General features: G+C 38.4%; 1 long non-coding RNA gene across 1 annotated transcript; it reads right to left on the bottom strand.

Moving 5' to 3' along the window:
- Positions 1-717: 717 nt before the first annotated feature.
- LOC125804044 (uncharacterized) lies at positions 718-2,662 on the bottom strand. Its single transcript, XR_007440542.1, has 3 exons — positions 2,635-2,662; positions 2,031-2,057; positions 718-1,933 (listed from the first exon to the last, which is right to left on the bottom strand). It is a non-coding gene; the product is annotated as an uncharacterized LOC125804044 (long non-coding RNA).
- Between the last annotated feature and the right edge of the window lie 5,592 nt (positions 2,663-8,254).

Raw genomic sequence — 8,254 nt, 5'->3', positions numbered from 1 at the left:
TCAATGAAGGCATATATATATATATATATATATATATATATATATATATATATATATATATATATATATATTCTAGTTTCTTCAAAATAGCCACCCTTTGCTCTGATTACTGCTTTGCACACTCTTGGCATCATTTTCTCAATGAGCTTCTCAAAGAGGTGGTCACCTGAAATGGTTTTCCAACAGTCTTAAAGGAAGGAGTTCCCAGAGGTGTTTATTAGCACTTGTTGCCCCTTTGCCTTCTTCACTCTGTGCTCCAGCTCACCCCAAACCATCTGGATTGGGTTCAGGTCAGGTGACTGTGGAGGCCAGGCCATTTTTTGTTAAATACATAAAACTCCACATGTGTTCATTCATAGTTTTGATGCTTCAGTGAGAATCTACAATGTAAATAGTCTTTAAAAATGAAAGAAAACTCATTGAAAAAGAGAAGGTCTGTCCAAACTTGAATCTGTGAAAGATGAATCTGTGCAAAATTTTGAGGTGCACAACTAAACAGTGTATTATGGTAGCTGCTCATGAAGCTGCTACACCTCATGAAGAGACAGAAAATGGAGAAGAAACGAGTTCTACAGCTCAATAAACATAATTTAATGAGCCCTAGTCAACAAATATACACTAGAAAGACAACTAGCTATCTTTACTAGCATTTTGGAAATGCAGACCTTTCTCTTAAACACGGGATTAAAACACATCTGATTTCAAATTAAATCCACTATATTTTAAACATTATGTAATTTAAAGTCTTATTAAAGAAGAAAAACAAGCACTTAAAATTCTTTAATTTTCCCATAAATCATCAGTGCTCTTTATAATTTGGTGCATCTGTATGAATTATGTATGAATTCTACCAGTCAGCTATTAAGGAGCAGTAAAGCCACTCCGCTAAAAAAAAACTAAATTATAAGGGTGAGTTTTTAAAGTTTTTAAAGTTTCTCCAGCACTAAGGCTGGGTGCAGCAGCATTAGCATTAGCCGCTAACTGCAGAGCTAGTTCTTTCACCGCTCAGAGGTGAGCATTTTTGGAGTGTAGTCTGCGTGTTCGTAGTGATAAAACAATTTTGCACCGCCTTAGTGCTGCAAAATAAGCCACTTAAAGAGGAGGAGAGTAAATTGGAATAAAGTGGAATTGAATTGAAGTGAACCTCAGCACAAGCCCAGTCCTTGGGGGTTTTCTGATTAATGTAGCAGCGTCCATCAGACTCCTCCCAGCCATTGGGGCAACCACAATCACAAGTTTCATTAAGTCTCTCCTGACTGGCATCTGACCCAGAGGAGAAGAAACGATTAAACATGTGTTACTTCCTTTTCACATCAACACTGTTTATATTATTGATCAGTTTAGACCCTCACCGAGCATTTGAGACTAGCCTCGTGTTTCCATTGAAGCATAAACACTATGTATGTTTTTACACTCTACACTGTTAAAAGCATGAATTCCTCCAGAAACTTTTGTAGGTTTTTCAATTGGAAGGAGTGGATGAAGCTTTTAGAAAGCTTACGTTGCTTCAAGGAACATTTTCTCCCAAGGCAGCTTAAGGGGTTCCCCCACAGTTTCAAATGGAAGAAACTTCCAAAACAACCTCAAGGAACTTAAACATTTAGCAGTGACTGTATTTCAAACCATGTTAAGTTTGGTCGTATTGGTTGATTAGCTTGGTTATATTGATCATGCCTAGAGAGCAGCTAAATCATCAACCTCACACAAAAGCAGACCTCCCTCATGCTGATCAATAGCTAAACTGATCAACCAGCTTATCCAGCTAGAGATTTCCATCAGAAAATAAGAGTTAATTTTGAATTTTTAGAAAAAGTAAATTTATCATTTTGAGATACTGTCCACTGTTGGAAAGCAAGTCACAGAGTTTTTTTTAGGACATATTGATCTGTGCAGCTGCGTTATTTGCTTTTTACTCTGGCGTCGATATCAGCATCTAGAAAAGCAAACAGAATACATTGTTTGTACTGGTGAATCTCAGCATTTACTGTTTAACTGATCAGTGTTACTTCATTCTTCATTTTCAACATTACCTGCTACAGAGTTCTCCACGTCAGATGCTAAGCAGAAGAAATGGAACAAAAACAAATGTGATGATTAATATTTCATTACTAAAGTATAGAAACATAACCATTAAACACATGGACAAATAATCATCCAAGATTAGTGTTAACCAGCTGCACCTGTGCACCACCCAATATAAACCACAGCTAGATAGATAGATAGATAGATAGATAGATAGATAGATAGATAGATAGATAGATAGATAGATAGATAGATAGATAGATAGATAGATAGATAGATAGATAGATAGATACTCTATTTATCCCGAAGGAAATTTAGGTCAGAGTCAAATCAGACTTATCTGTCGCACCTTTGTAGAGGGGTGACCGGTAACAGAGGGTTTAAGAAAAGAAAAGCAAAGAGAAGAAAGGAAGAGAACAGAAAGAGAGATCTCAAAAGAAAGTCACACGAAAAGAAAATGAAAGATTGCCGAGATTTGAGTTTAATTGTGTTTTAAATGTATTTGAATTATGTTGAATTTATTTGAAGCAGAATACATTGTTTGTACTGGTGAATCTCAGCATTTACTGTTTAACTGATCAGTGTTTCTTCATTCTTAATTTTCAACATTACCTGCTACACTGTTCTCCACGTCAGATGCTAAGCAGAAGAAATGGGACAAAAACAAATGTGATGATTAATATTTCATTACTAAAGTATAGAAACATAACCATTAAACACATGGACAAATAATCATCCATGATTAGTGTCAACCATGATCCATGATTAGTGTCACCTGTGCACCACCCTATATAAACCACAGCTAGATAGATAGATAGATAGATAGATAGATAGATAGATAGATAGATAGATAGATAGATAGATAGATAGATAGATAGATTGTTTTAGTTGTATTTATTTGAAGCTAAAAGCTGTCTTTAGTTAGAACATGCTTTTTTGTGCCTCCTCTGAGTTTTTTCCCACCCATTCTCCAGTATCTTTGGTGGAGAAACAATTGCATATCCATTTTTCTTATTAGCTTATTTTTTCACAATTATTATTAGAACTGGATAATACATAATAAAACTAGTGTATATCCATACAAGCAAATAGTTTATTTTAAATACATATATAGCCATGAATATATTTGTAAGGGCTGGTGCCCGACCGAGGCATCCTCCGGGGCATCGGAGGGCGTGCCAGGCCAGCCCCGAGGGTTGATTGGCCATTTACCAACACCTGCTTTGAACACCTTTAAGCAGCGCCAATCAGCCACTCGGCGCTGGATCTTTGAAGCTCGTGAGAGCGAATCTATGCCGGTTTTCCGAGCGAGCCCCGGCTCTCTATCTCTTCCCTTTGTTGTTTCCTTTCGAGTTTGGTGGAGCTGTGTAGAGCAGTGAGCTCCACAGCCGCCATCTACCTGTCTCTAGTCTGGTGGAGAAGAGCGGTGTGCTCTTTTCTGCCGGCCCCTCTGGAGTCTCTGTGTGTGTGTGTGTGTGTCTGTGTGTGTTTCTCACCGCGAGGCACGCGATTTGTTTACCTTTTCTCTCCCGCGCTGTTCCTCCCCTCTCTGGTGGAGCAGCGTTTAAATCCACAAGCACCTCAGTTCAGTTTTGTTTTCTTTGGAAGCTCTTTTGTTCAGTTACTCCTTCACCTCGTTTTATAAGAGGTAGCTGCACTTCCTCAGCGATCCTAGTTTACGTTTTCTCCCCCTCTCTTTCACTCACGCTCGGCGCCAGGTTTGTTTTCCACTCTCGTTTTCGCTGTCCGCCCGTTTTCGTTGCTCCGCCCCTTTCGGCCGAGGCCCTTTAAAGAGTGATTAAAGCGGCCGCGTCCCAATCCGCTCGCTGGAGCGGGGTTTAATAATAATAATAATTATATGTATATATATATATATATATATATATATATATATATATATATATATATATAATATTATTATATAATATTATTATATATCCTATTAATATATATATTAACGATTATATATTAATTCTTATTATTATTATTATTATTATTATTATTATTATTATTGTTATCCTTTTTTTCTTGGGTTTACCTGCTTCGAGATCTACTGCTCTGCACTTGGATTCTACAACCTTCTGGGCTGGAGAGCTATCGCTCCCCACCCATTACAATATTGATTATATATTAATGTATTCTGCACAATATATATATACTCTATTTATGTTTTCCTGCATCTGTTCTAATGGGATCTGGGGTTTGCACAGTTTTTAATCATCTGATAAGGTGTCTAAAACCTCTGCACTGTACTTCACCATTTAGTCACATCACTAACTTTAATTTTCCCACCCCTGCACCTACAACACCTAAGAGTGCTATTCATAGATCTCCTTCCTGAGTCTGAAACCACACTCACTACTCACCCATAGCTGTTGCTGCCATGCTGACAGTGAAGATCAGCATCAGCTTAGCCAGAGAAACCATCACTGCTCAGGTCTTCAAGTGCTGAAAGCTCAAATACGTAATAATCACTTCAACACAATGAGTTTTCACTGGTGGAATAATGTGTTCTAATCTGTGCAATAGTGCAGATTAACTCGGGTAACACACTGAGGTTAGTGCTGCACTTTTATATGGTGAGGTGACGTGATCTCCCCCTTCAAAACCCCCAACCGGTTCTGACCTTTAACACTTTTACACAATAAAAACACAATAAAAACACAAATCAATACACACAGAGTCACCTTGAACCTGAGAGACCCACATTACTGTAAGAGCAGCAGAGTAAACATGGCCTTCTTCAGAGCATTAAGGTCTCCGGTCACTTGAACCACGCTCACAGGCTTCCTGTAATCACCTGCACTGATTGTTGGTAAAGTAGAGGGTTAAAGTTCACATTTCTTTATTTAATTTGACTAAGAAAATATTTGTAATGATTCCACTGCCACGTTTCAGACACAAACATTCAACAGTCCAGAAACATCTCTAAACTTTATTATCATTCCACCATATTTATCTGGATTTAGATGGGTATTTTGGGTGATGCCACAGAAAAATGTAATTCTTGTAGGTCTATACAAACTAATAATCCAGTAAAAAAAAAAGTCTTACCCTATACATGTGTCACGTCTTAGCCCTGTCTCATGTCTCTGTTTGTGTCCCACGTGACCTGTGCCCCTGTGTTCTGTCTCAGTACTTTTCCATGTGTTTCTCATTTGTAGCTCCGCCCCTGCCCCAGGTGTTTCCAATTCTAGTGTGTTTCCTGTTTGTTAAATAGCCCTCCTCTGCCACTTTGTCTCCGTCGGTCTTTGCACCTTCCCATGTCGTTTTGTCTCTCAGCGTTTCTCTGTGTTTTCATATCCCGTTTCCTAGTTCAGTGTTTATCCCGTTTTACTTCTAGCTCCTTGTTTATTTTGCTTCTTTTCTCCCTTGCCCAGTTTAGTTAATCCTGTCTTGTTTTAGTTCCTTGTTTGTTAGTATTTGGTTTATTTTATTATTTGGTTATCCTTGTTCTGTTTAGTTATTTTAGTCTTGTTTCAGTTACTCGTTTGTTTCTTTAGTCTCCCTGTTTTGTTATCGTTAACCCCTTATTTGTTTTGGTTATTGGTTATTTGTGTATCTTTGTTTCATGTTACTTGTTCCTTGTTTTCTTGTTATTTATTTATTAAATTATTATTTATTTTCACCCTACCTGCACTTGTGTCCGCCTCCTCGTCTCCCTGCCTGGGTCATCCGTGACAACATGACTAAGATGGTCAAGCTAATCAATTAGATTGGTCATTAATCATGCTGATAAATCAGTGTGGTTATAATGGACATGGTGGTTCAACCAGCGGCATCATGATGGTAATGCTTGATGGTTTCCTTTACCATTTTGAGAAAACTTAATTTTGTGTAAGAGAAATTGAAAGTCTTGTAAACATAAATGGACTGGTAGGCCAAGGAAGTCGTTAATAGCCACTGATGGACCCACACCTCAGGTGGATTCATGAACTGAAAGAATAAAGATACACTGCAAGATGCTGAATTAACTTCAATTCAATTTCATGCCATCGAAAAAAGTTTTGTTCTTCACCATTTGATAACTAGCTTATGGGATTTATACCTACTGTATGTCTACTCAGCATCCACCTTCGGGTTCTTGGGCAAGGCCCTAAACCTCTTAAGACTCTGTGCCCTCATACGGGGACATTTCATTTTGGCTTCTCTGCCCTGTTATACTTAGTTTTTTAAAACATTGGCTTTAAACTTTGGCCTCATAGGGAGATCTTACCCATACCATCTAGTGCTCACATAAAAACATCACACTCAATTGTTTTAATTCTAGATAGCGGGAATCCCAGCCAAAGGTTTCTAAAAAAAATTTCATCCAATTTTACTTTTAAAATGAGTTTATTTATTTACTGTAGATAAGGATAAAATGTAAGATGTTGCTTTTGGACTACTTAGTTTTATCTGGTCCCTTATAATAAGGATCATTTTATTTCTAATTTTTTTTTTCATTTTCTCTCCAATTTACAAGACCAATTAACAAGCCTACTCATTAGGACTCCTCCCCCATCACTAGTGATGCCTCAAAACCAGGAGGTTGACACTAACACTAGTGTCCTCTTATACATTTGAAGCCAGGCTCCGCCTCTTTTTTTCGAACAGCGTGTTCGAAGGAAAGCGCAGTGACGCGGTTCCAATACATCAGCTCACAGATGCCTTTTGCTGATCGACATCGCCTTTTGGAGTGATAAGAGGCCAGTTGTGCTCTCTCAGGGCTCCGGTAACCAAACCGGCAATCCCCTGTTCATTTTGGCAGCGCTTAGCCCGCTGGACCACTTGGAGCCGCAAGGATATTTTTACATCATCAAATAAACTACTTTTTCCATATTAGAACATTGTTTTTTGCAAAAATTACTTTCTGTCAAAGCTTGGTTTTTATACTAGTTGTTGGGTTCTACTAATCCCAAGTAGCTAGGAGAAATTAAAAATGTACATCAAGCAGGGTCTGAAGTCTGGGTCTCAGGAGGTTAAACTTTTGTACTCTTTGGTATTTCTACCATAACCACTATTTGTAAAGACTACGGTCTAGTAATGTCTCAGCAGTTAGAGCACTGGATTATTGATTATTGATTGGTTTTTGTAGGTTTGATACCTGAATTGGCAACCCAGCTAAGAATTTTTGGTTAAAAAAAATCAATGTTCTTAGTACATTCAATCTGTCAAGTTTTCTGGATTTTCTTAGGTTTTCACTTACTACATGTAAGGGCTGGCTCCAGGGCTAGGCGCCCTCCGACCACCAGAGGGGGGCAACGGGCAGCCTCAGGTAGCAATCAGGCCTAATCAGGAACACCTGTGGGTTGGTTTTAAAAGAGTGAGGATCACAGACCAGCAGTTGCTGTGTCTTTGTGTGTGTGAGAGTGTGTGGGAGTGGCCAAGTGGCTACTATTCCTTATACTTTCGAGCTCTCGAGTCCCTGAGACATAATTTCTTTCTTTCCCTCCTTTTCCCTTCCTCTTAACAAAGAGAGAGAAAAAAAGAGTAATAAATAAATAAATAAGGCAGTGCCTTCCTTTTCTCCTTTGTTTTCCCTATCTCAGTTTTTCAGTTTTCCTTTTGTTGGAGGAGCCATTTTGTTTAGTTTAACTATTTTTCCCTACCCCTGGGAAAACCAGCCTCCTCCTGGCATCCTTTGTTCTCTTTTTCCCGCCAAAATCCCCACATTGGGTGCGGGTTGTTCTTTGGTTTTCTACCTCCTTTTTGGACCCACCTCCTCTAAAACAATCCCTACCATTTCTCACCACAGCTGCTTTTGCTAAAAGAGTGGTAGAGCACTCTTCTACCAATTAAACTTTGGTTTATTTTTTATTCCAACTTAATCTGCTCTCAGTCTTGTCTACACTGCCCTTGGGTCCTATTAACTGCCTTTACTAGGTAGCCCTTACACTACTACCATTGTTATACAACCCATTATTGTGAAATGGGTTTAGAAAATGTCCCTAGAACTTTAATTCTGTAATATTAATCTTCTAACTTTCCTGCAACCTTTTCAAAACATTGCTCATGTTGGTTACAATCAGAGACCAAAATCCAGATGTGTTCAACACAACTGGTGAATACGCTTGTCTTTACCATGATGTAATTCATTGACTGGTCCTCAGAACTGTCCCCAGACTAGACATATTCAAGTGTGAAACATTAATATAATAAGTTATCATGGCTTACAGTATACCACAGACCAGTCATGTCAAAACTGAAATACAGCATGATTCTGGTCTTTTTTCTCTGTTAATAACTCCAG

Source organism: Astyanax mexicanus, chromosome 8 (genome assembly GCF_023375975.1).
Source record: "Astyanax mexicanus isolate ESR-SI-001 chromosome 8, AstMex3_surface, whole genome shotgun sequence".
Classification (NCBI taxonomy): Eukaryota; Metazoa; Chordata; class Actinopteri; order Characiformes; family Acestrorhamphidae; genus Astyanax; species Astyanax mexicanus.
The sequence above is the reverse complement of the archived record's forward strand: the minus strand, read 5'-3'. Positions and strand labels throughout refer to the sequence as shown.